We start from the raw sequence: 27,494 nt of genomic DNA on the forward strand, positions 1-27,494 counted from the left end.
CACTGATGGCTCTCCTGGTGCCAAGATCAGATCTCCGTGCAGGTTGGGTAGTTCGTAAACAAAGGCCTTACCTTGTTTGGTGCAGGCAGGCCAGTGAACCAAAGGAAGTCTCGCCTGCCTACTTGCCCTGAGGATTTGCCCCCAGCGCCAGACAGACTGAGCTGGATGGTGTTATGTGCCCAAAGAGGAAAGGGGGCAGAAGGAAGAAGGGTTCTGGATGCAAGCTGGGTGGGACAAGAAGAGAGAGGCAGTATGGAGGGTGTAGAGCCCCTGCAGGGAGGCAAGGGAGTATAGGGTGGGGGATGAGGAACTTCAGAGTTCCCTGTCCAGGGCTGCTTCCGCCGCCGCCGGTCAGGTCACAAACTCACCCTGCTGCTGTCTCTCCTGGTGCCTAGATCAGATCTCCATGCAGGTTGGGTAGTTTGTAAACAAAGGCCTTACCTTGCTTGATGCAGGCAGGCTGGAGAGACAAAGGAAGTCTCGTCTGCCTACTTGCCCTGAGGATTTGCCCCCAGCGCCAGACAGACTGAGCTGGATGGTGTTATGTGCCCAAAGAGGAAAGGGGGCAGAAGGAAGAAGGGTTCTGGATGCAAACTGGGTGGGACAAGAAGAGAGAGGCAGTATGCAGGGTGTAGAGCCCCTGCAGGGAACCCTGGGAGTATAGGGTGGGGGATGAGGAACTTCAGAGTTCCCTGTCCAGGGCTGCTTCTGCTGCCGCCAGTCAGGTCACAAACTCACCCCGCTGCTGTCTCTCCTGGTGCCTAGATCAGATCTCCGCGCAGGTTGGGTAGTTTGTAAACAAAGGCCTTACCTTGCTTGATGCAGGCAGGCAGGAGAGACAAAGGAAGTCTCGTCTGCCTACTTGCCCTGAGGATTTGCCCCCAGCGCCAGACAGACTGAGCTGGATGGTGTTATGTGCCCAAAGAGGAAAGGGGAGCTAAAACTTTTGATGCAAAGAAATGAATGTAACTAGAGATTACGGGAAATAAACCAGACTCAGAAATTCAGCTACCGTACATTTTCTTTCCTGTAGAATCTAGAAAAAGGAGACTGGAAAGTTGAAAAGGCATTAAAGAGGAAAGGGCCTGTGATCACAGTGAAGACAAAAGCAGGATAAAAGAGACTAACTAGGTGGGTGGATAGAATCAAAATATTCCGTGAGTGAATATGTCACAAGGAACTCATTATTTTTAAAATTGATATGCATTAAGAAATGTTTTAAACTTCTAATGCTTTTTGGAAAAGTAGTAGCCTCATTCAAGTGATGATTCCGATCCATTAACTATATAAGCTTTCACTTAGAAATTTTTAATGTCAAATAATGTTTTCAAATATAGAATATATTTACTATGGAGGGCAACTCAGTGCAAAGTTAACAGCTATTCTTTCCCATCTATCCCACAAAATCTGCCATAGCTTCTTCTATGCATGCCTAAGTTTTAGTTACTTACTTTACCCCATCTCATAGATTCTATAATTAAGAAAATCTTCATGCAACACTTTTCCTTGAGCCGGGATCTAAAATGTAGTAAAGACTTTCATTGGTAGAAATAATTGGTCAAGGAATTCCAGATGATCATGACAAACAACGAAATACAGTCAGCCTTGGGAAAGATACAGTGTGTCTAACAGTGTAACAGTGTTTTGAGGATGCCACCCAGGTGCACATGCAATATCTTACAGATACTATAATATAACTCAGGATCATATTTTCCTGGGTGCTGGAGAAATAGACTGTTGTCTAAGCACAGAGTTTAGGAAAGAGAGCTCATTGTGTACCACCTCTTAATGAGCCTGAAGTGTCCCAAAGGTACAGCCCCATATTCCAGAGAAGAAAGGGGTTGGATATGATAGTCATAGGAGACATAAAGATAGGAATTTACTATTGTAAAACAAGTTTTTTTTTTGTTTGTCTTGTCACGGAAAACACATGGCATAAGCAGTATAGGAAAGATGAAGGGGCAACCACAAATGAAAGGTGTATGAAAAAGTCACATGGAAAATACAATTACTTTACAAATTTTTGGAACTAGAAACTCACAAGCAAGCTATGAGCATAAATTTGTGGAGAGACTAACCACTATAGACAGCACCCTGCTATATCACACTCCTCAAGGCTCCTCCTACCTATGTCTACAGGGAAGAATAGGATCTCTGGATATGCCACCAAAGTGAAGAGAGCAAAACTCCCGGTGATTTCTGCTCAGTTAATCAAAAAAAAAAAAAAAAAAGTCTTACAGAAACAATTTCATCTCTAGGTTTCCTGAAATTTTTTTGAAAGAAAATGATCAAAACCTTCCTTATACTTCTGTAGAACTCAAAATATTACACAAAATGAGCGTGCTAGATTTAAAGAAAATGTGGTTTTTAAAAAGCTTGAGTAAACTATGATATAAACCCAAATCAAACTTTCTTCTTTATTTGGCGTTGCTCATCACTTCCTTGCTGACTTGAGTCAGGAAGTAAGGTGGTGGGGTACCATACCTGTGATGTTTTCATATTGCTGGCAAGGTATCATCCTGAAGCACAGAAAGCTTCTTAACTGATGCAGAAATGCAACAGTGATAAGAGATTAGGGACATGCCAGCAGCTTGTATGTACTCAAGCATATTATGTATTTATGTTTGGAATTAGGTTTCTTTCAAACCCTTTTTGCTTTTCTCTCTTTGGCTTTGCCAACTGAATGAGTGAGGGATTCTGCCTCCTCTGTTATGGCTTCTCCTAAGGGAAATGGATAGCACGCGTGCATTTTTATATAAATAGGCCGATTTTCTGTCTCTTTAAACCTCCATTTTGTGCACTGAAGCAAAAATAAAAGAAAGATACAGTTGATTAGGCCAATCCCTTCAGTATGTGGTACTGACCAAAATCCACCATCTGTGATTGCTTTCATGCTTGTTTTCATTAATATACATAGTGCTTGCTAAAAGGTAACAATACTACGCAATCATTAGACTTCAATTTTGTAACAGTCATAAATGTGTTATATGTAATTTAATTCTCATAATAAGACTATGGAGTTGGTACAGTTTCTATTTTATGAAAATGAGGAAGTAGCTTCAGAGACTTGAAGTGACTTGCTTAAGGCATGCCATCAGTTTGAGAACTTGAAATTTATCATGATTTAATATTTTTTAATTTTTAATTGTTTATTGTTAGTGGGTAAGAGAGAGATAGGAGAGAGAGAGAGCTGAGAGCATGCAGTGTTAGAAGCCCACAGCATATATGTGGAGGACAAAGGATGACTCAGGTCACCAAGTTTGCATACTTTTACCCTCTGAGCCATCCCATCGGCCCTGCAGCCAAAATTTTACTGCAGATATCTGTTGTAATAAGAGCGGCGGGGCTGCGTCCCCGGCACCCGGCCGCCCACATGGCTAGCTTATGCCCCGAAATAATTACACGGAAACTGTATTATTTTAATCACTGCCTGGCCCATTAGCTCCAGCCTCTTATTGGCTAGCTCCTACATATTAATCTAACCCATTTCTGATATTCTGTGTAGCCCCACGAGGTGGCTTACCAGGGAGATCTTAACCTGCGTCTGTCTGGAGTGGGAGAATCATGGCGACCCCTTACTCGGCTTCTTTCTCCCAGCATTCTGTTCTGTCTACTCCGCCTACCTAATTTTCTGTCCTATTAAAGGGGCCAAGGCAGTTTCTTTATTACTTAACCAATGAAACAACAGATAGAAAGATGACCCACCTCCATCATTTCCCCTTTTTCTGTTTAAACCAAAAAGAAAGGCTTTCACTTTAACATAGTAAGATTACATATAGCAAAACAGTTATCAAGCAAGAATTACAGTTATAATATTTATATCTATTTTATCTTTTATTATAATGAAGGAAAACTATAACTAACCATTCTTCAACTCCATCAAAGACTCCAGAAGGATATAATATTACCTAAGTAAACAAGAAATCCAAAGTTCTAGAAATGACAGAGACATCTCACTGCCTGACAGTCACACAAAGTTCTTTTGTACCACTGGGACATCCATCTTCAGCCTACAGGCCATAGTATTCAGCAGACATTTCCATGAAGCAGGAAATTTCAAAGACAGTTCAGTCACTATCTGCTGTGTCCTGCAGAATGTCTCACAGACTCTTTTATAAATCAGGAACCCTGAAAAACCATCTCACCTTTAGGCAAGTTCAGCAGTCCTTTCTCTGCGGGTTCTTTGTATCCAGTTTATGCATCAGTCCATGCAAGAGCAGTTTCTTGCCCAAATGGCTATCAAACTCCTTAAGGAGCCTCTTTGGTGCCCATCTTCCTCTTGAAGTAGATTGGTGCTGCCAGGAGCAGACGTGTCTCATTGTCATGAAAAGCCCTAAATTATTAAAACATTAAATGCCATATTCTGCAGTCTTTGAAAGATATGAAGAATGCCTATCTGAAATATATCTATGCATATCTAGAAAATCTAACATGACTACAAGCTTGACTATTATCAATGATTATCCATTAACAACCTATATTTCCTAATTATACATTACATTTTTAAATGAACTACATAATCACAATACCTTAATCAAGAGCAGAAATACACATACATATAACAAAATTGACCTTAAAATCCATACCAATGTAAATTATTCATACCTATATCATTTCCCCCTTTAAATGTAAAAGAACATTTATAAACAATATTTGGGAATATGGGCGCAGTTTTTTTCTCTCCAAACTGCTTCCTGCTGAATGGGGGCGCTGTATTCAGATCTTTCATGGTGTAACCTGTGTGTCAGGGTCATCTCAGTCGGCAGTTGAGTGAAGTAATTTTTTGAAGGTGTTTATAGCAACCTTTTAGGAGGGCGTGGTCTATCATACCATGTTGGGATAGAAGCAATTAACAGGGTCTTGTCCTCTGTGAAAACAAAAGAAGACCCTCTCCAAAGCATCATATCCTTAGACCCATATTCTAAAATCATAATACCCTTATATCTATTCTGGTTTAGCTTGGCAGCCCATATAATGAAATGTCTCTCTGTACTTAGCTCCTTTACAGTCAAAAATTTTAAAGAAAACACAATAATACAAAGAATCCAGACTCTCTGTGAATTTTCCATTTTTACGTGGCTTATTTTTCTTTATTTCTTTTAATCTATAACTATCTGTACTCTGTCTCTTTAAAGACTTTACCCTTTTTTTAAGACATTAACTTTATTCTTTATATATATTTTTTCTCTCTCTCAAGCCTACGTATATTCATCCAACAGTGTCTGAATCAGTTCTATTGTGAATCTGTAATTTTTTTAGTATCCAGGAGCACTTTGTTTTGTGCTTTTAAATCGCTAAGCACTTAAGAATCTAAGCTGTGACATTTTTAGGTCAAAAACAGGTACTGCCTGCTTGCCCCGCCCAGTCCAACATGGTGGAGCTGCTCGTACCTCTGATCCTTGCACATTGCACCAGTAGCATGGTGGAGCTGCTTGTGCCTCTGAGCGGCAGCACAAAATGACTTCCTTTTAGGCACACAGTGAGTCAAGTTGCCATCAAACAAATCGTAGCACTTTACTCCAAATGCTGCATTCAAAAGCTCTGTCTCCTGCAGGAGCCAGACAGAGATCGCGATGGCGGCACAGCCCAGAAAGCCGGCATTTTAAAACAGCCAGTTTTTTCGTGTTGCTGAGTCAGGACAATTTCTTTGCCGCACGCAACCCAGAAACAGCAAAAAGCTGTCTTAAATTCTCTCTGTGTCCTTTTTAAGCCCTCTCAGGTTTTACGTGGAGTTCATTAGCACGTTGGGTGCCACTCTGTTGTAATTGGGGCGGCGGGGCTGCGTCCCCGGCACCCGGCCGCCCGCATGGCTAGCTTATGCCCCGAAATAATTACACGGAAACTGTATTTTTTTAATCACTGCCTGGCCCATTAGCTCCAGCCTCTTATTGGCTAGCTCCTACATATTAATCTAACCCATTTCTGATATTCTGTGTAGCCCCACGAGGTGGCTTACCAGGGAGATCTTAACCTGCGTCTGTCTGGAGTGGGAGAATCATGGCGACCCCTTACTCGGCTTCTTTCTCCCAGCATTCTGTTCTGTCTACTCCGCCTACCTAATTTTCTGTCCTATTAAAGGGGCCAAGGCAGTTTCTTTATTACTTAACCAATAAAACAACAGATAGAAAGATGACCCACCTCCATCAGATATCTTAGCTACAAATTCCATGTTCTTAAACAGATGAGGCCAATATTTCCTATAAAAGGGCCAGGTACTAAATGTTTTATACTTTATAAGCCGTATAGTCTCTGTTACAATTGGCTATGTCCCAATAATCCTTATAAACGAAATCAGTGGCTGGTGGGTTATAGGATGCGGATTATAGTTTGTCAAACTCTACTCCTAACCACTGTGAAATATTGCCATATTGTTAGGGATTGAGGATTCACAAGTAGAGTATAGCCAAGATGTTTTCCTTATTTTCTTAGAGGCGATATATCAAAGTTTCACTCTTACCAAGTCAAAAGAATGTTGAGAATGGTATTCATATGCAAAATGACATTTGTGTGATTGGGAAGAGAAAGGAACAAAACTCAGAGTTAGATGGGAAAGAAGGAAAGGGAAGGGAAGGTAGAGGTGATTGATATGGGAGGAATTGGGGGAGGGGTGAATATATTTAAAACACAGTGTATGAAATTTTCAAAGAAAAAAGATATTGTTTAAATATATAATGATTTTAATCCCAATTATGGATACAATCTATATTAGCTAATTTTATATTCTGTAAATGCTTTCAAGTGAGAGGCTTTCCTGAGTATCTGCTTTGGTCCTTTGTTGATGTTCTTGGTTTTGCTGAAGTGTGCTTGATTCCAAAGCTGTGTTTCTTTGAAGCAGTTTTTATAACTTCCATTGGACTTTTCTACTAGCCCTCAACTTCATATATGAATTAATTCACTTATGGTATTGGAAAAAATTGTTCTCTACCAAAAATGTTTCCATCTATATCAATACTATATGTATATAAGTACATGGGCAGACACGGAGCTGCCTGTGGACAAATGGGTATTCATTTGTGTGTGATTGTATGTATGATAGCATGGGAAGTATACACGTATACATTTGGTATATCTGTTATAAAAATCTATTTTTCTATAAGAATATATATTTAGGGTTAAATGTGATTATATCTCACAGATTACATATTGTTTTGAATTTTTCTATGAAAGCAATGAATTTTTCAATTTTTCTTAATATTTATACTACTTAAAATCAGCACAAATTAAAATCAGGAAAACAAGCTTATTGGATTTTGACTCGGATGAGAAAAGCCACTCTGTTGGTTAGAATCTAGGAATAGGAGAACAGAGGCTGTTCAGGGACCAACACTTAACAAATATGACACTTAGCCATTTGGGGTTATTTTGCAGCACGGCCTTATCCAACTGTGAGATTGAATCTGCGTTCTTTAAAAAGATTTCCTCCTCTAGCCATACTGATGCTACTTTTTGTCAGAGGATACAAAAGAGGAATGAGAAGAAGAAAAGGTCCATGCTTCCTAGTTCCAGTATGTTCCATGGGACAAATAGCTTCCGTAGTGTTCAGCTTCTGTACTGGGGGTGGTTATCTTCTAGACAAAAGCTTCCTCTGGCCACACCTCTCTTAGGTGGTTTTGTGATTAGTTACTACAAAATGTCCCAACCCTTGAAGTCCAGCAAGAGTAGCTTCTGGGAATGTTCAAAGAGTGGTTTTCTGGCAAGTTTTCTAAGTAGGCGAGCAAAGCAAATGTTTGTCTACCCAGTTAGCCATAGCTTTACCTTTTCCATCAGTGTCTGGATCTCATTGTTGATGCTGTGGGGTGTAGATCCAAAAGTAGAGGTAGAGAAATTCTCCCTTTCACTATATTTCAGCCATAAGGAAAGTGTGTGTGTGTGTGTGTGTGTGTGTGTGTGTGTGTGTGTGTGTGTGTTTAAAATTACTGGGTCAATTGTTTCTCCTAATTAGACCCAGACTGATACTGATAACCTGGCTGTCTAGGTGTACCCAGCAGAGAGGCCCCTTCTTTGACCATCAAAGCAAGGAAACAACAATGGGAAGATCTATGTATATCTTTCTAACAGGTGTGGAAGTGCTGGATCAAAAGTGGGTGCATAATCTAGAAATAAGTATCACTGTTCTTTTCTTAGTGGCTATGATAAACTGTTTCCCTGAATCAATCAAGCTTCCCTTTCATAAAATGGGAACAAAAGAACCTATCCAGCAATGCTTTCCATAGTGATTAAGAACTGTGAATATAAGCCGGGCGGTGGTGGCGCACGCCTTTAATCCCAGCACTTGGGAGGCAGAGGCAGGCGGATCTCTGTGAGTTCGAGACCAGCCTGGTCTACAAGAGCTAGTTCCAGGACAGGATCCAAAACCACAGAAAAACCCTGTCTCGAAAAACCAAAAAAAAAAAAAAAAGAACTGTGAGTATAAAGTTCTTAGTATTAGGCTAAGGATGAGGTACATGCTTCTAATCTAAGCATTTGGAATACCATGAGTTTTTCCAAGCCAAGCTATTTAGCAAGATCTTATGTATCAAACATAGATCCTAATATGATATTGTATATGTAATTAAATAATAGTACACAATAATACACAGCAATACAGCCTGATATTAGAAATAATGAGAATAGTCAGTATGTACAGAACACTACCCTTTAATAGGTGCAAAGAGAACATGGAGAAGCTAGAATTGCTCTTTCATTTCAGAGATAGCCACTTCAGCAACCTGTGAGGTGAGGAAGAGTCAGGATGAAGTCCAGGCAGAGGTGACGAAAGCAGCCTGGGCCCTGGTAAGTCCTGACAACTCACTGGGCTTATAGGTGAAAGGGAATAGACTTAACTAGGAATGGCCGCATCTGAAAACTGCTAGCATAATGACCATATGATGCTGACAATTACGCCTCCCATTGCTCTATGTGAGCAGACTAACTCTAATTCAACTCTAATTCAGATTGCCTTCACTCTTAAGGACATCCAAGAGTACTCATTTGTTACTCGCACATGAGAGGGTGTGTATGTTGAGAGAATGGTATTTAAGTTGTATTTCTGCCGTGACTGACTCCTCACAAGTAAAACAAAATGTGCCTATTACTTGATTTCCCAGTCTTATCAAAAGAAAAACTACACATATTCTCATTTCTGCCTGATTTCTCATGTACTGGCTAAGGCTCTGGTGTGTCACAGCCGCCTCTCAGCTGTGCCTATCAACTTCTGCACTCACTGACATTCATCAGTGGGGAAAGAGCTGCAATGCAGGTTGCTTCTGTGGTTGCAGTTCTGGGAATTACCATGATCGGGCCTAACTACATAGTTTCTCCCTAGGTGGCTTAGCCTTCTGTAGAAGTAGAAGAGTGTGGTTTGAATTAAGTTACTCAAGACTCTTGTTAACATTTACCGGACACCTGATCTGGTTAAGAGCATGTGATGATTAACATGATCTCATTTTAATCATCACAAAACTAGGAGGCAAATCTGGTCTTTTGGTTTAAGAGATAAGACAATGGAGGCTCATTTTGAATTACATATTCATGGTCACACAGCTAATACATGGCCTTTACTCACTAGGTGAAGTTTTTTGAATATCTAAGGTGGCCCTGGTACTATTCTAAGAGGTAGGTATATAGCAAGAAACCAAAATATCTCTGCCCTGGTAGAGCTCACATTTCTAATGGAAAGAGACAAATGATTACAATTTAAGTAACACTTTATAGCAATAATTGTTGAGTAAATATATAAAGCAGAAAAAATTGAGCAGAGAGTATACATATTGGATTGTAATTGAGATAGGATGGTCAAAAATGGCCTTATTGAGAAGATACTTGAGATGAGTTCTGAAAGATACATGAAAATATGCACATAGAATATTCCAGGGATTAGAAATTACAATACCCCACATTCAACAATATATTGGATGTGTTAAATGAAGAACAAAAAGTTAGCAAAATAAACAGAGTGAGGAGATATGAAAGTAAAGAAAAAAGGCAATCAGAATCTAATGCATAGAACCTGTACCTACAATAGGAGTTTGCCCTTTTGTTTTTTGTCTTTTTTAGAGAGGTAGAGGGAGAAGAAAGCATGTCTTTGGGTGAGAAGGAAGGTAAGGAGGATCTGAGAGAGGTTGGGGAAGGCGAAAGAATACGATCACAATATATTGTATGAAGTAGTAATTAAAAAAATTAAAAAAACTTGAGCCGGGCGGTGGTGGCGCACGCCTTTAATCCCAGCACTTGGGAGGCAGAGGCAGGTGGATCTCTGTGAGTTCGAGACCAGCCTGGTCTACAAGAGCTAGTTCCAGGACAGGCTCCAAAAACCACAGAGAAACCCTGTCTCGAAAAAAAAAAAAATTAAAAAAAATTAAAAATAAAATGGTAAAGAAATTATATAATTCTTTTTGTAAAAAGAGGGTAGGGACTCATTCCAATTACAAGGTCTCAAAAGACTACTTAGTGGTAAAAAACAATGACTTCTTGAATTTTGCATGCAAATGGACGGAAATAGAAAACATTATCCTGAGTGAGGTAACCCAGACCCAAAAAGATGAACATGGGATGTACTCACTCATAATTGGTTTTTAGCCATAAATATAGGACAGTGAGCCTATAATTCGCGATCCTAGAGAAGCTAAATAAGAAGGTGAACCCAAAGAAAAACATATAGGCATCCTCCTGAATATTAAACTTCATCAGGCGATGAAAGGAGACAGAGACCCACATTGGAGCACCAGACTGAAATCTCAAGGTCCAAATCAGGAGCAGAAGGAGAGAGAGCACGAGCAAGGAACTCAGGACCGCGAGGGGTGCACCCACACGCTGAGACAATGGGGATGATCTATCGGGAACTCACCAAGGCCAGCTGGCCTGAGTCTGAAAAAGCATGGGACAAAACCGGACTCGCTGAACATAGCGGACAATGAGGCCTACTGAGAACTCAAGAACAATGGCAATGGGTTTTTGATCCTACTGCACGTACTGGCTTTGTGGGAGCCTAGGCAGTTTGGATGCTCACCTTACTAGACCTGGATGGAGGTGGATGGTCCTTGGACTTCCCACAGGGCAGGGAACCCTGATTGCTCTTCGGGCTGATGAGGGAGGGGGACTTGATTATGGGAGGGGGGAGGGAAATGGGAGGTGGTGGTGGGGAGGAGGCAGAAATCTTTAATAAATAAATAAATTAATTAATTAATAAAAAATTTTAAACACAAAAAAAGAGGGTAAGGAAAACTGTTATGTTGAGAATAAACTGTGGTTAAAGGAGTTATAACAAAGAGAAAGTATCTTTTAAATAATTTCTTCAAAGATTGTCTTTTAGCTCAAGTCAGCAAACACTGAATGCTTAAGAGACAAATCCAACCTGTGGCCCCTGCGGTAGTACAGTTTGGGATCCTCCTCTAGTTACAGAATTCAAAACTGGGTATGAAACTGAGTTTTCTGCCTTTTCATTATTGTTCTTTGTGATAAAAAATCATAAGATATATTACATTAGCATTTTAAATTTTTAATTAAATATATATATATTTGAGGTAAATAACGAGATTTTGATAGAAGTACATGGGGTCGACCAGCTAAATTGAGCTAATGAGTATATGTCACCTTATGTACTTACTATGATAAGAATACTCAGAATCTCTATTAGAAACCTTTCTGAAATAGTCTATTCTTCGTACAACATTCCTCCTCCTACCCACTAAGTCCCAGCCTCTGTTAAGCCCATGCCACTCTCTGCTTCCAAGAGATTGCTTATATTTTTAGATATGTGTAAATGGAGGCTAGGGACACTGCTCAGTCCATAAAGTGCTTGCCAATCAAGTTTCAGGAATTGAGTTTAAATCCTTCATACTTATTTTAAAAGCCAGGCATGGAAGTGTGTGAATAAATTCCTAGGTCAGGGAGGTGTATGCAGAATAATTCCTAGGGTTTAGTGGTCCACCGTTCTAGCCAGATTAGTAACCTTCAGTAAAGTAGGAGGGAGGACAAGATGGCTCGGAGGAGGAGCATCTCACCAGGTCTGATGACCTAAGCTTGATCCCTGAAAACCATGTGGCAAAAGAATAGAACAAATTGCCAAAAGTTGCCATATGATCTCCATTGTGAGGTGACATGTATACATATACATAAATAAACACATAAATGCATAAATAAATAAATATAATTTTAAAAGAATGAGAAGAGTTTATTGAAGAAGAAACCAGAGAGTGATCTTTGACCTCCAAATGTACCCACACAAAAAGCTTCCTAATATAGGATATCATACATTCTTGATATTAGCCATGATACTGACTCTTCATGGTCAACTTTCCTATTTTTCAGTATAGATCATTCTAAACCATTGTTCCCCAAATGCCTTACACATTCTAGACTCTGCTGGGATTTTGAAAATTTTTGCTTCATTTGACTGCAATGCCCTATCTTGACACTATGCCTCTCTGAACAATAGTCCTTCCTTAATTCCTGGTGTTGGTCTACTTTCTTTCTTGATGACTTCCCTTACCAAACAGCCCACAGGGATCTCTGTCTGCCTCCCCAATTCCTACAGACCTCATCAGCAACCTTGTCATATTTATTGTACTCTTTTACGTCCCAGACATGTCTATTAACAAAACAAAGAAATATCTCTGGGCAGGGTCAATTCCTTTAACTTTTTTTAGCCCAGGGGTCATGTCTAACACTACACAGGAAAAGCATAAGAAGTGAGCTGAAAATGTGAAGTGCATTCACAATGGGTTGTATTTCTTTCTTATGTTCTCATTTAGTAGCATGTAACAAATTCTCAAACAATTGCTTTTCAATGAACAACACAGATTTGGATCATAAATACCAGTTCTAGAAATGCATTGAAAATAAAATCCTCTTCTTTTAGATGCTCTTGTTGAAGGGAGGTGTTCTATAATATACTCCTGGATACTGGCTGCTATCTTAATAAATATTTTACGGACCTATTTATCCAGTACCATGACTTATATTTCCATCCCAGGTTATAGTTTATATTTTGTAGACATAAAGGGAGCTTATTTTGGAAAGAAACATCTCTAAATGTGGTTGACCATCAGTATCTGTGGGTTCCATAAAAAAATATTTGAAAAACTATTTGTCTCAGCTGGGGGTTTAGCTCAGTGCTACAACGCTTGCCTGTCATGAATAAGGGTATAAAGCCTTAGATTTGTTAACCCCTAACACTGAAAAATAAAAAGAAGAAATTTACCTATATGGAACATATTGAACATGTACTATATTTTCCTTGCCATAAATATTATGGTATGACAATAATTTATAGAACTCTACATTGTAGAAGGCATAAAAATGAACTTTAGATAATCTAAAGTATACATAAACTGTAGTCTACAGAAAATGTGTAAAGACTAAATGTACATACTGTAACATTTTATAAAATGATTTCTGGGGCTGGGGCAATGACTTGGCAGTTAAGAGCACCTGGATTCAATTCCCAGCACCCTCATGGCAGCTCACAACTATCGATAACTCCAGTCCCAAGGGATCCAGTGACCTCTTTTGGTCTCTGCAGATACTGCATTACATGGTATGCAAACAACCAAAAAAAAATACCCATTTAAATAAAAATAAAATAATAGTCTTTGAAAAGAATTCAAGTATCTACATAGTTGTATATTATAGGAAATTTGTCAAGGATACTAAGAGATCATATATATTATATTGGTGTTTGCTAATGACTATGATATCACATTCACTAGGGAATAAAAGTACATTTTTCTAGAGTCAGGCTCATTAAGATCTTCAGGCAGGAATAACTACTACAGTAGATATTTTTTAAGAGGGAATAATTCAGACATAAATGAAACAGCCATGCTAAGGCAATGAGATTGTAACCTTGCTGGAGGTGCAAAAGATGAAGCTTTGATTTTTCTTTTTTTTCTATGCTAGGCAGCTTAGTTTATAGTGCAATGATTTTTCAAAGTGTTTCCTGAGGTCTTGAGGTTTTATAGAGTTGTTTTTAGAGAGACTGTCAGCTAAGGGTTTGGTAGATAATGCTGATAATATGAGGAAGGGAGCAGTTTTGTTGAAAGCCCATTTGCTTTTTATCTGCATCACAGAGAATAGAATTAGCTATGGAACTTATGGCTTCATCTTTTATCCAGACAATTTCTACCCTAGTAGCCTTATTATAGAAGGGATGAGTACACTACTGTTGGGAGTTCTTAGCTACTTCAAGCCTGTTTACTAATCTGCAAAATGGGAAATGATATTAATTTTATAGTTTGGTGCAATGAAGCTCAAATGAGATACAGTAGTAAAATTACATTTTTTTTTGAGCATCTAAATGTGGGTCAGGTTCCTTTCTATCACCTTCATACCTTATCTCATTGTTTGTTATCCAATCAGGCATGAAGACAAAGAATTAGCTGGAACAAGGAGAGGAGCAGGGACTAAAGCACAAGACTGAGAAATGGAGATCTTAGGAGTGCTGTGAGATAAGACACATGGAGGCCTAAGTGAGTGCCAAGGAAACCACCACCTCAAGATCTGGGTTTGAACCCCAACGCTGTCATCAATTTGCTGAATGACCTGCAAGAAAATTGCTATTCCTGACTCTCCCTTTCTTCATTTGAAAATGGGTAACATAGGTCATCTTTCAGAGAATGCTATAGCAAGAATTAAGTGAATTAATGAGGAGAAAAGTTTGGACAGGTTCTGAGATTTAAAAAAAACAAATAAACAAACAAATATAGTATTATCCAGGACACAAAAAACTTCAAGATTTTGTTAATGTTTCTCAATATTCTCTAGGGATGAGTACATGGGCCGGGGGAGGGGGGGATAAATAAACCAAAGCAAATGACCCTGATTACTGCTAGCCTAGGAGAGTCTGTAAACCAAACTCTGAGACAGGTCAGTCAACAAGATGATAAACATTAATCCCAATTTCCACCAAAGAGTTTTGATGCAAGAGAAATTTTAGTTTAAATTTTTGAGTTTTGACTTAGAAATAAAGACTCATAAAAATTGAGACTGATCAATTTTTTTAATAGGCATATTTTTAACTACTGACTCTATCTCATTGGAAGTTGCAGGTCTCAAGAGTACTTACATTGTCTTGATTTATTTTTTAATTTTATTTTTATCTCATGTTATGTATATGAGTCTTTTGTCTGCATGCCTCTCAGAGCACCACATGTGTGTCTGATGCTCAAGAAGGCAGAAGAGAGAGGTCAGAGCCTCTAGAACTGGCATTACAGATATGAGCTGCTATGTGGGAATCAAACTCTGGTCCACTGGAAGATCAGCCAGTGCTCTTAGACACTGAACCATATCTCCAACCCCTCTGGACTAAGTTTTGATAAACCACATGTATCTAGAAATTCATCTATTTCTTTTAGATTTTCCAGTTTGGCAGAATATAAACTTAAAGCAAGACTTTATGAATCTACATCACAACTCCTCTCAATGCTCTGAAATAATTGAATAAGAAGAGTTGAAAAGTATGTAAAAGTCAAAGGCAGTAAATGTCTACAAGGAAACAGTATGTTCCAAACACAGCAGGGCAACTGCACATATAAACTCTCAACACTTATAACAGCATGCACAATATCTGTGTAAGCTTAAGCCAGACCAAATCTCAGTGTTAAGAGGAGCAATGGACATGAAATTCCATCCCTAGACAAAGAGATATTAACAACTGACAGCTGCTAGGAGACAGAGAGTCAATTTTCTTTAAGAATGTAGCCCATGTCAAATGGATGGATCTAGAAAACAACATATTGAGTGAGGTAACCTGGTACAGGAGAATTATCTGTATTCTGTCAATCATGTTTTAAATAAACGCTGATTCAGAAAGTATAGGTGGGACAACCAGACAGAAAGTAAAGGTGGGGCAATGAGAACAAGAGAATGCTGGGAAAGAGGAAGCCCATTCCTTCCCAGTCACGCCCAGATCATGGAAGAAGCAAGATGTGACCTACCCTGCTGAAAAAGGTACCGAGCTATGTGGCTAATATATACTAGAATAATGGCTGGTATATGTTATAAGAGCTAATATGAAGCCTGAGCTAATGGTTCAATCAGTTTATCATTAATATAGACTCTCTGTGATTTTCTTTGGGAGCTTACCGGCTGTGGGAATTGGGCAGGACATAAACCCCAACAAGCCGGCTTTCATGTTACAGCAACCCAGACCCAGAAAACAAATATAATATGTACACACTCATAGGTGGGTTTTAGACATAAAGTAAGAAAATAACAGCCACAGTTAACAACCCCAGAGAACCTAGATAACAAAGAGGTCTCTAAGACAGACATACATGGATCTAATCTACATGGGAAGTAGAAAAGGATAAGATCTCCTGAATAAATTAAGGGCATGAGGATCATGGGAGAGAGTAGAAGGAGAGGAGGGAAGAAGGGAGGGAGCAGAGAAAAATATATAGCTCAATAAAAGCAATTAAAAAATAATGGCAACTTAAAATTGGCAGGCAAATGAATGGATCTAGAAAACATCATTTTGAGTGAGGTAACCGAGAACCAGAAAGACAAATATCATATGTTCTCACTCATAAGTGGCTTTTAGAAATAAAGCAAAGAGAAACCAGCCTACAGTTGACAATCTCAGAGAACCCAGATAACAAAGAGGACCCTAAGGGAAAGATACATGGATCTAATCTACATGGGAAGTAGAAAAAGACAAGATCTCCTGAGTAAATTGGTATCATGGGGATCATGGGAGAAGATAGAAAGAGAGGGGGAGAAAGGGAGGGGAGTGGAGAAAAATGTATAGCTCAATAAAAGCTATAAAAAAGAAAAAAAGAGTATAACCCATGTTAAGTTGACCACACTCCAATAGGAAGGGCTACACATCCAAGAATATGTGAATAGCACATAGTGGACTTGATGAGGTTTTTAAAAATGGGTTGCAAGAAAAAGAGGGTGGATTGGGATGAGTTTAGGGAGAAGGGTAAAAATGATCAAAACACACTGTATAAGATTCTCAAAGAATAAGTAAAAATAACTTTTAAAAAAAAATCATAAAATGGATTAAAGTTTCAACAGATAAAGACAGTAGTCACCAGTCTAACAACCTGAGTCCAATCACCAGGACCATTTTGGTAGAAGTAGAGAATGGATTCCTGCAAATTGTCCTCTGATCCCCACATGTACATCATACACACACACACACACACACACACACACATGCACACGCACATGCACACATAAAAATAAAATGTAATAAAAATAATTTAAATAATAATACACATAATCATCCAGAGTCTGTCCTCTTGGAGTTGCCTTACACAAGGGATAATGATCACTCCAGAACTAATAGGTTATGAAATATAAAGCCCAGTGTCAGGTGTGGGATAATTTATTTTGAGTTGTTAGTTATGGGTGTTCTAGAGATCCCTAAAACAATACAGGTTATTGTCATGGCTTTGGTTGCCTACCAGAACTTCATGGTAAGACTCTATTGCTGAAGATACCATATACTTTGTTCACAGGACACGGTGAAATCACATTTGTACCATCGAAGAAGTATCTTCCCTGCTGGCTTGCTTTCATAGTACCAAAAGCTACTGTACATGCTGCTGGAGTAAAAAGTCATCAATAATCTTATTCATATGTAAACCCTGAGATTACAATAATGACAGCATGACAACAAATGGCCATGGCTGCAATAGTGGCATGATGTTGTATGAATAACCAACTGCCAGAGCCCACAGGTGTGAGTCCTGTTTCACCTTGACTAAAGGTCAGAGAGTTTGAGTTTATTTTTGCTCTTTCAAAATTGTTGACAACAGGTGTGGCTACAAATAAGAGATCATGATCAAAAATGTGGTTAATTAGTATTTTGAGTATAGATGTGAATCTGCTCTACTTTGACCAAAGGTCTGAGAATTAAAGTCTATTTCTACTCCTTCAAGGAAATTGATAGGAGGTTCCAGGCAGTGGCTGCCTGAAGGATACTTGATCTATTCCTTATATCATGTTAATGAAGTCTGTTGCCTTTCCCTCCCCTTTTGTAGTGAAGTATATAAGCATGTGGAAAATAAATGCAGGCCATTTCAGTATTCACTGAATTTCCCTCCTGGTGCTGTTCTGTGTTTCCATCTTTTATTTCTCTCATATCTCTGTTCCTTTTGCTTAATAATTCTAATCCTCACACACCTACCCTGGAACATGTGAATCTCATCCAACATGGACCCTGACAGATATCACCACAGTGGCTATGACAACCAACTACTGTCTGTTTGAATTTAAGACTACTCCACAGATTGGAACACATGCCTGGTACAGTAAATCTAGCTAATACCCTGTGGTTGGGGAACTCACACTCCACAACCATAAAACTACTACTATTATTCTGCAAAATAAACAATAGTATCATATTTCCATACCTCTAAAGCCATAGACCTCATCAGAGTTTCATTGGATAGTGGGCAGTATTTAATATAAAAATTCACAGCTGAGACATCTATATTACTATCTACCAAGGCTTGGGGACCAGTGTGTAACAGAGAAAGGTCAGGGAGGACGAGTGAAAAACAGTATCTTCTGGATATAGTTAAAAAAAAAATATCACACTCATGAACTTACAGCATCTGTGATGGCCTGCACATGGTCAAGTCAATCAACATTCTAGAATGGAGACTGGAAAGGTTCATGATTCCTATCTAAAGAGCTATCGTTAATTGTTAATGACTTCTGAGAGAAGAAGAATCCATTTTTCTTCAAAAGTGTGCTCCCATCCAGTGGATGGTCCTATACCCATGAGGATATGGGCAACACAATCGAGACTGGCATGAGGTTGGGTGAGAGTGGAGAGGTAGAGACAGAACGGAGAGGAGCTAGAGTGATCTGGGGGGGGGGGGTGACATGATCAAGGTGAATTATTTGAACTTCTCAAAGAACTATAAAAATATCTTATGTTTTAAAAGTTGGTTGTTTGAAAAGATAAACAAGATTGGCATAGCAAATTGTTGCCAGTTTTTTCCAAAAGAATTTCAAATAAGACCCAAATTAATAAATTGAATATGAAAAGGAGATGCTGAAACAGATTCTAATGACATCCAGAGGGTCATTGAAACATGTTTTTAAAACATATTTTTTTAAAGCTGGAAGATCTAAGTTAAAAATATAATACATTTTTAAAAAGTTTTTTTAATCTATTAAGTTTTACATTTACTTGTTCTCATGGGCAGTTTCTGCTGCTTTCATTTTTCAACATATGTGGGCTACATTTTGAATATCTTATAAATTTTTGTTGAAAATTAGACATTTTGAATAATATGTTCTAGCAACTCTGGTTACTGGTATTTTTTTCTTCCCCCTGAGGGGGTTGTTATACTTATTTGCACATTTATTTGTTTGATAGCTAGCTGGATTATTTTAGTGAATTGTATTTGCTTCCCACGGTGTGAAGCCTCTGATATTTCTCAGAGGAAGCTGCTTGGCAAGTACAAAGCCACTTGCAACTGGAATAAAAATTGTTTTGGCAGGGGTCACTTTCTCTCTTTCTCTGAACCTACCCTGCTATTGGGTCTGCTAATTGCTGCCTGATTGTTCTACTGTTTTCTAACTACTTTGGAGAATAAATTGTTCTATAGGCTGATCCAATTAAATTCTGATTTTTATGGGCATAAATTTTTGAGATCCGTGTGCGTGTGTGTCTGTCTGTCTGCGTGCGTGCGTGCGTGCGTGTGTGTGTCTGTGTGTCTGTGTGTGTGTCTGGGCAGGGTGTGATGGCAGGTGTCATAGTTCATTTGTTTATTCTATGATAAAATAACCTGACAAAAGAAATTTTAAAAAGAATGGGTTTTCTTGGCTTACAATTCCAGGCTAAAGTCCATCGTTGAGGGGGAATCACAATAGCAGAAACTTGAATAGCTAGTCACGCTACATCCAGCCACACTCAAGGGCAGAAGGTAATGAATTAGTGCACACAGTCTAGTGATCATCTCACTTTTCCTTTTCCTTCAATTGAGGGACTAGTTCATGAAATGGTGCCCCCCACACCAGGCAATTCCTCCTTCAGACTCCCTCCCTGAATGATTCTAGATCCTGTCAAGTCACCAGTTAAAATTAACCACTACAACCGAAGTGCTCTTCCTCTGGTTCGTCCTGGTTTGGCCTATATCACTGAGGAATTTTTTTTTATCGCACAACCTTCTGATCAATGCCACGCACCAAAGCCCTGGTCTGCGCATTATGCGCTAGACCCCAGTTCGTGAGCTTCGGGCAAGGGGCAGAGAGACAGACCAACATGCAGACCTTTTAACACTGATACAAAAGCCCCTCTTTTTTAGCACCATGTAGGCTTAAATGCACTGCAGTCAATGGCCAACAGGTGAAAATCCCATCCTCCGATCCTCTAAGCTAGGCACAGCTTCTAGTAACTTTAATTAGAAGGTTCTAGGAGGGAAGAGCAGCTGAAGGCCAGAACTCATTAATCCCAACATCCAGCTGAAGGCCAGGACTCATTAGTCCCAACAGATCAAAATCTCTCTGACTCAGGGGCTGGGATGGGGTCACCTTCTCGAAGGAACATCCTGCTTTTTCAATGAAGGACTTAATGGAATAGCACCTGTACCCTCTGGTTTTTTTCAATCACCCTCATCATTCCAGGCCTTCTACCTAAAGAAGGAACCTGAAGAGAAATGATGTTTGGTGTTTTCTTGTTAATTGTTTGTTTTCTTTTTAGCAGACTCTGTTCAAGGCAGAGTCTCTGTTCCATGGGATTGTGAGGAATAAAGCATCTGCCACTTGTCCACACTCATCCTGAATTTAACTTCACCAACGTGTAGCTGAAAGCAGGATGAGAAACACTTATAGCCCCCACCCACAAAGCTATTGCATCAGTCAGAATTCAGTCACTGTGGCAAAATACTCCAAACAGTCAGCTTTCAAAAAGGAAGTTTTCAACAAATGGTGCTGGCATAACTGGATATCAACATGAAGAAGAATGAAAATAGATCCATATCTTTCGCTATGCACAAAACGAAAGTCAAAATGGATCAAAGGCCTCAACATAAAACCAACCAAGCTAAACCTCATAGAAGAGAAAGTGGGAAGTACACTTGAATGCACTGGCACAGGAGACCACTTCCTAAATAGAACCCCAGTAGCACAGACACTGAGAGAAACAATTAATAAGTGGGACCTCCTGAAACTGAAAAGCTTCTATAAAGCAAAAGACATGGTCAACAAGACAAAATGGCAGCCTACAGAATGGGAAAAGATCTTCACCAACCCCACATCAGACAGAGGGCTGATCTCGAAAATATACAAAGAACTCAAGAAATTTGTCATCAAAAGAACAAATAATCCAGTAAAGAAAAATGGAGTACAGACCTCAACAGATGAATATAAAATGGCTGAACTACACTTAAGGAAATGTTCAGCATCCTTAGCCATCAGAGAAATGCAAATCAAAACAACTCTGAGATTCCATCTTACACCTGTCAGAATGGCCAAGATCAAAAAACTGATGACAACTTATTCTGGAGAGGATGTGGAGTAAGGGAAACACTCCTCCATTGCTGGTGGGAATACAAGCTGGTACAGCCACTTTGGATATCAGTATGGCGATTTCTCAGAAAATTAGGTAACAACCTTCCTCAAGACCCAATAATACCACTTTTGGGTAAATACCCAAAGGATACTCAATTGTACCACAAGGACAAGTGCTCAACTATGTTCATAGCAGCATTGCTTGTCATAGCTAGAACCTGGAAACAACCTAAATGCTAGTTGAATGAAGAACAGATAAGGAAAATGTGGTATACTTACACAATGGATTGCTATACATCAGAAAAAAATAATGACATCTTGAGATTTGCCCGTGAATGGATGGGTCTAGAAAACAACATATTGAATGAAGTAACCCAAACCAAGAAAGACAAATATCATATGTATTCACTCATAAGTGGCTTTTAGACATAAAGCAAAGGACAACAAGCCTACAATTCACAATCCCAGAGAACCTAGACAACAAAGAGGACCCCAAGAGAGACATACATGGATCTAATCTACATGGGAAGTAGAAAAAGATAAGATCTCCTGAGTAAATTGGGAGCATGAGGATCATGGGAGAGGGTAGAAGGGGAGGGGGAGGAAGAGAGAGTGGAGAAAAATATATGGCTCAATAAAAACAATTTAAAAATCAAAGAGAGAGAGGGGGAGGAAGAGAGGGAGGGAAGGAGAAAGGAATAGAGGGAGGGAGGGGGAGTCTGTGCTGAGATAAGTATGTCATGGAAGAGGATAGCCTGACAAAGGAAGCTACTCACCTCATGGAGGCAAGGAAGCACAAGCAAGGGCAAGAAAGAGGGAAGTCCTCAACATCCCCTTAGAGAGCATGCTGCAAATGATCTGGATCCTCTCCACTACACTTCATCTCCTAAAGGTTCTACCACTTCCCAATGAAAACACCAAGACTTTAATGACTGTGCCTTAGAGAATAATCCATCTATAAATTATATTGTCCTGAGAAATGACAGAGATGAAATGGAAAAGTCTATGATTCTAATGCCACGTATACTTACTATTCTTACAAAGTTTTAATATTGCTTTTTTTTTCTTTTGAGGAAGTGTCTTAATTTGCCTTATGTCTTTAGGATCATTTTCAGAGACATTTTTAAAACTTGTTTACAGTAATATTGATTGAATCCAGAGACGTGCTAGGTAACTCCACATTCCCACTAAGCTATACCCTAGACTTAAATGTTGGGTGTTAGCCAGGCGATGGTGGTGCATGCCTTTAATCCCAGCACTCAGAAGGCAGAGGCAGGTGGATCTTTATGAGTTCGAAGACAGCCTGGTCTACAAGAGTAGTTCCAGGCTTCAAAGCTACAGAGAAACCCTGTCTCAAAAACACAATAAATAAATAAATAAATAAATAAATAAATAAATGTTGGGTGTTTTAAAAACAAATCTCACCCAACTCTTATGAATCTGTAAAACTCATGCTGTTATGTCAGAATTATAGCTGATAGTTACACTGTAGTCTTTCTTTATATATATATTATTCATCTGCCCAAGTTTGATATCTGTACTTATAAGTTTGTCAAATTAAACATTTTACCAGTTTGAAGCACAGAAATCTTTCATTAAGCTGAATATTTTCACTCTCTTCATTTATCAAACAATTTTCTTTAATTAATTGTATAATACGATGATTTGTGCTTCAACTATTAGATATTATTTGAAAAACCTCAAGAGGAAAAGAAAAGGCGAATGTATTCACACAAAACATTATGCATTCTATTTTTCCTTCTTCCCTTTTCATCTTCCAAGTTATTCCTTCTATAATTTTCTTGCTGTTTTCTAAGATTTCTTTAGCCAATCTCTTAAGGTTGCTCCACGATGGCAAGTGCATAAACTTCCTTCACCTGACATTGCTGAGAGTGCTCTTTTTTTTTCCTGAAGGACATCTATATTTTGTTTTGTTTTTATTTTTAATTTTACATTTAACGTACTTTGATGATACTCTTTTCTCTCCCTTAACTCTTCCCAGATCTTTCCAACTTCCTTACCCACCTAACTTCCAACCTCTCTCTCTCTCAAAAGATAACATACGATGAAAAGCAAAACTCAAAACTCTGGCTCTTAAATCTTTCTGCTTCCTCTTCCACGTCCATCCCTGAGCCTTAAGAGGAGGAGTTTGATGAAAACATAACATTTAGGGCTGAGTGTCCCAAAGTTTCTTCCTCTCTCCCTGCACATTGCTGAAGGATATTTATAGTTTATAGTTCTATGCATGCAGCACCTTAAAAGTATGCACCTCCTTCTGACCTTCAGGGATTCTAATGGAAAATCTGTGGTCATTTGAGTTATTATCCCCTGTAAGTAAAATGCCATTTCTCTCTTGCTGCTTTTTAAAGTTTGTTTGTCTTGAATGTTCAAGGCTGATTATTATGTGTCTCAGCATGAAATTCTTTGGATCTGCTCTGCTTGAAAGGTGGTCAGCATCTTGAATTTGTAGGATCATATTTTTTGCCAAACCTGGGAAATTTTCTGCCATTATGCCTTTGAACATTACTTTAGTTGCACATTCTTTCTCCTTACTTAATGGGACATCAATGATACAAATGTCACATCTCTTATTATGTCCCACAACTCCTTAGTGTTTTCCCATCCTCCAATAGTTTTTTCTGTCTTGTTCAGCCTGTTCAATTTCTATTGTCCTAAACTCATTAATTCCTCTTTCTGTTATTTCTTTTGTTATTCTGTCTTTTCAATTTGGTTGTGACTTTGAGTTCTAACACTTGGTATTTATCTATAATTTGTTGTCTTTACTTGTTTTTTGTTTATTTTCCAAAGCTTCTAATTATTTTATTTGCATTAGTTTCGATATCATTGCTCAGTGACTCATTATGACAAATTTTTTAAAGTCCTTGTGAGATAATTCTATTATTGGCTTATATTTTAGTTAGTACTTTTAATTCTTATTATATTTGTATGTACGTGTGTGTGTGTGTTTGTGTGTGTGTGCGCGCATGTGTGGTAGGTCAGATGACAACATGTGGGATTCTATTCTCTCCTTCTACATGTCTTTCCCAGGGATTGAACTTGGGTCATCAACAAGCACCTTTAACCACTGAGACATCTCACCAGTCCTTTTTTCTGTTCTTTGCTTATCTGTGTTAAGATTTTTCTACTTGTAGAGTGGAGAGGGTTATATGGGAGAGTTTTAAGGAAGAAAAGGGAAGGGAGAAATGTCCTGGTTAAATTATAATTTAAAAAAATCAAAAAAACCTAGTTATTAGTATCATAAGTGACTATTTTTGTTGTGCTTTAGAAATTTGTGGTACTCACTGTTTTTTGCTTTATTTCATACTATGCTCAGAATAATAATACCAACAGCACTTTAAATGGCTGATTACTGAAAATCGTTTATTTTCTACTTCGTACCAATTCTTGTGTATTTATAACTCATAGTATATATTGTGCTAGATAAATAAGACCAAGTTGTTGCAAATTAAGCTCCTTTTAAATTTGTCAGCTAGCATATAAAATGGGTTTCTTTATGTCATTTTCATACATACGTATCTTATCCTGACTCTCCATTCCCCTTCCCTTTCTCCCTGTCTTACTGATCACCTTCTTCTCCTCAAATGGTCCCTATCTCTGCTTTCATGACACATATATTCCATTACCCTCTTTGGTCTAACCTTCTTTTAGACTTTTTCCTCCTGTTTCATCCTTCCCTTTTTACTTCCATTAGACTGTGTCACATCATAGTATCACCATGATCAAAACATTACCAGTATGCAACCAGCCTGGGAGAGTGTCAAGCACAAGGCTCTACCCCATGGAGTTTCTGTACAGTCAGTTCCCACTAAAGCCTGAGACCCACTTCTCACACCAGTGTGTCCAAGAGTCAGGATGTGAAATCAAGGAGATTGGAAACCTAATACTTAATGTTGTCTGCTCTGCTAGGTTTTGGACATAATATATGGGATCAGTTACCGCTTTATTCTTTCTTTGTTTTTACTTTTAAAATAGAATGCCTACCTTATGCCTGCCTCATTATTCATTTTTGAAATATATTTCATTGATTTTATAGGCTCACAACCAGAGGAGAATTTTCCCCAAAAAGGATGGTGCCTTAAGTATTACCCAGATCAAAATTAGATTAGTTTTGAACTTTGGCTGGTTGCTGAATCCAACTGGAGTTTCAGAGGTACCTTAATGAAATAAATGAATTTTGTATGTGAGGAGGAAATGAATTTGGAGAATCTAGGATCTGTATGTTATGGGACTTTTGCATTTATTTGTTTTTTATGAAAGGGGGCTTTCCACAGTGTGTATGAAGAACAAAGAACAATTTTCAGGAGTTGGTTCTCTGTGTAAGTTCTGGGGATCAATCTCTAATTATAAGGAAAAAAGAATCTACTTGTCTATTGATTGCATCAGAGATGGAAGTAAGGGGACAGTTATAGTCATATTAAACACTGGTAACATTTTGATGAACCATTTTTCATATAGCATCATAACAGTTACGTTAAATAAATCAATCTTTTTCATCACTAGATATTATAAGAAGATTCATTCTTACTTGTCACCTACCCTAGCATTGACCTCCTGAGGGTCCTTTCTGTCTACGAAGGAAACAAGACCTGCTTAGGATGAATGTGCTTCAGTAATGCTTATAGAAGAGAGCTTTTGTTGAATCTTTTCCCCTGGCTCTGCCTTGGATGGTACCCATTAATGTCTGATATGATTATAAAAGGGAAAAAGATAAATGTTCCCATCATGGCAGAATCAGAAACTGAAATTGGGAGCCTGTATCATCCAGTGAATGCTTTTAGTAAATGAAGACAACTCTTGGACCTATTCTAAAGTGGATTTGGTTTTATTAAAGTGGAGAAAGATCCTGATTAGCTTTAAGGTCAGTAATAGTAAACTGTAGTCTCAGGCTACAAAAGTTAGTGAGACGGTGTCATAACTTGCAGAGGTTATGAGCACACCAAGTTGTCCTAAGGGCAAGTGGTTTGCAATTTTCCTGAAAAAGCAATCACTATTTTACTGTTTATAGGATTTCCCCCACCCCTTCTCTTTCAGTGTGAAATGATGGATTTCGCTATCAGCATCTTAACTCCTACTTGCTGGGAATAGGTGGAAGATGCAGAGAGTCAGGGATAGAGCCCATATTAAGTGAGACTACTATTTGAACAATGATTATGTATGCTATATAATCTCTATCTTCTTTACCAAATACTGTCAAGTCCATAAAGAGAGCATTTAGAGTTAAATGGCAATGATAAGGGGGCGTTCAGGATGTTGCCTCGATAAATTCACTGGAAATCATATTGTTTTGAAAAGATAAATGAATTTTGAAGTTACACTTTCAATGGATTGTCTACTTTTCCAGTCAATTTTTTCTTGGGTATCATATCTAAACTTGGAGTTAGATCAAATGCTTCAATTCCTAGCTTTCTTATTAACTACTTGTGATATCTTAGGCAAATTATGTTTCCTTCCAGAGCCTTGGCTTCTCTGGTGATAAAATGAGCACCACAATAACATCTACCTCTGGCAATATGTGATTTGCAACAATATTACAAATATTTACAAAACTTTGGCCTATTATAACCATTTATTATATGTAAATTAAAGTGGTAATGATTTTTTAGGAGAATGGCTTTAGCAATATGGATGAATCACAACTGTTGATAGCATTTAGGAGCACTTGCTTTCTCCATTTCTGAACTCACAGGGAAATACAGAGTTATGGTAGTGCTAAACTTTATAGCCATTATATTAATATAAAGGTTGCAACAAAATTAATGGGTCATATTTATTATGCTATCCAATTGTGGGTAACAATTTCAGAAATCATAAACCAGGGTTAAAATGGACAAAATGAATTGAAAATGCAGTTAATATGACAGCATCACTTTTCCTTCTCATTTTAGAGGATTTGGAGTCACTTGTGAAAATATTCATTATAGAGTGATATGTCTGCACATATGTATTATGTCTGTGTCTTAAAATTCAGGATGTCCTATGGGGGAATGCTGATATCTACTTACTATTATTTACTAATATTA

The sequence above is a fragment of the Chionomys nivalis genome, chromosome X (assembly GCF_950005125.1).
Source record: "Chionomys nivalis chromosome X, mChiNiv1.1, whole genome shotgun sequence".
Taxonomy (NCBI): domain Eukaryota; kingdom Metazoa; phylum Chordata; class Mammalia; order Rodentia; family Cricetidae; genus Chionomys; species Chionomys nivalis.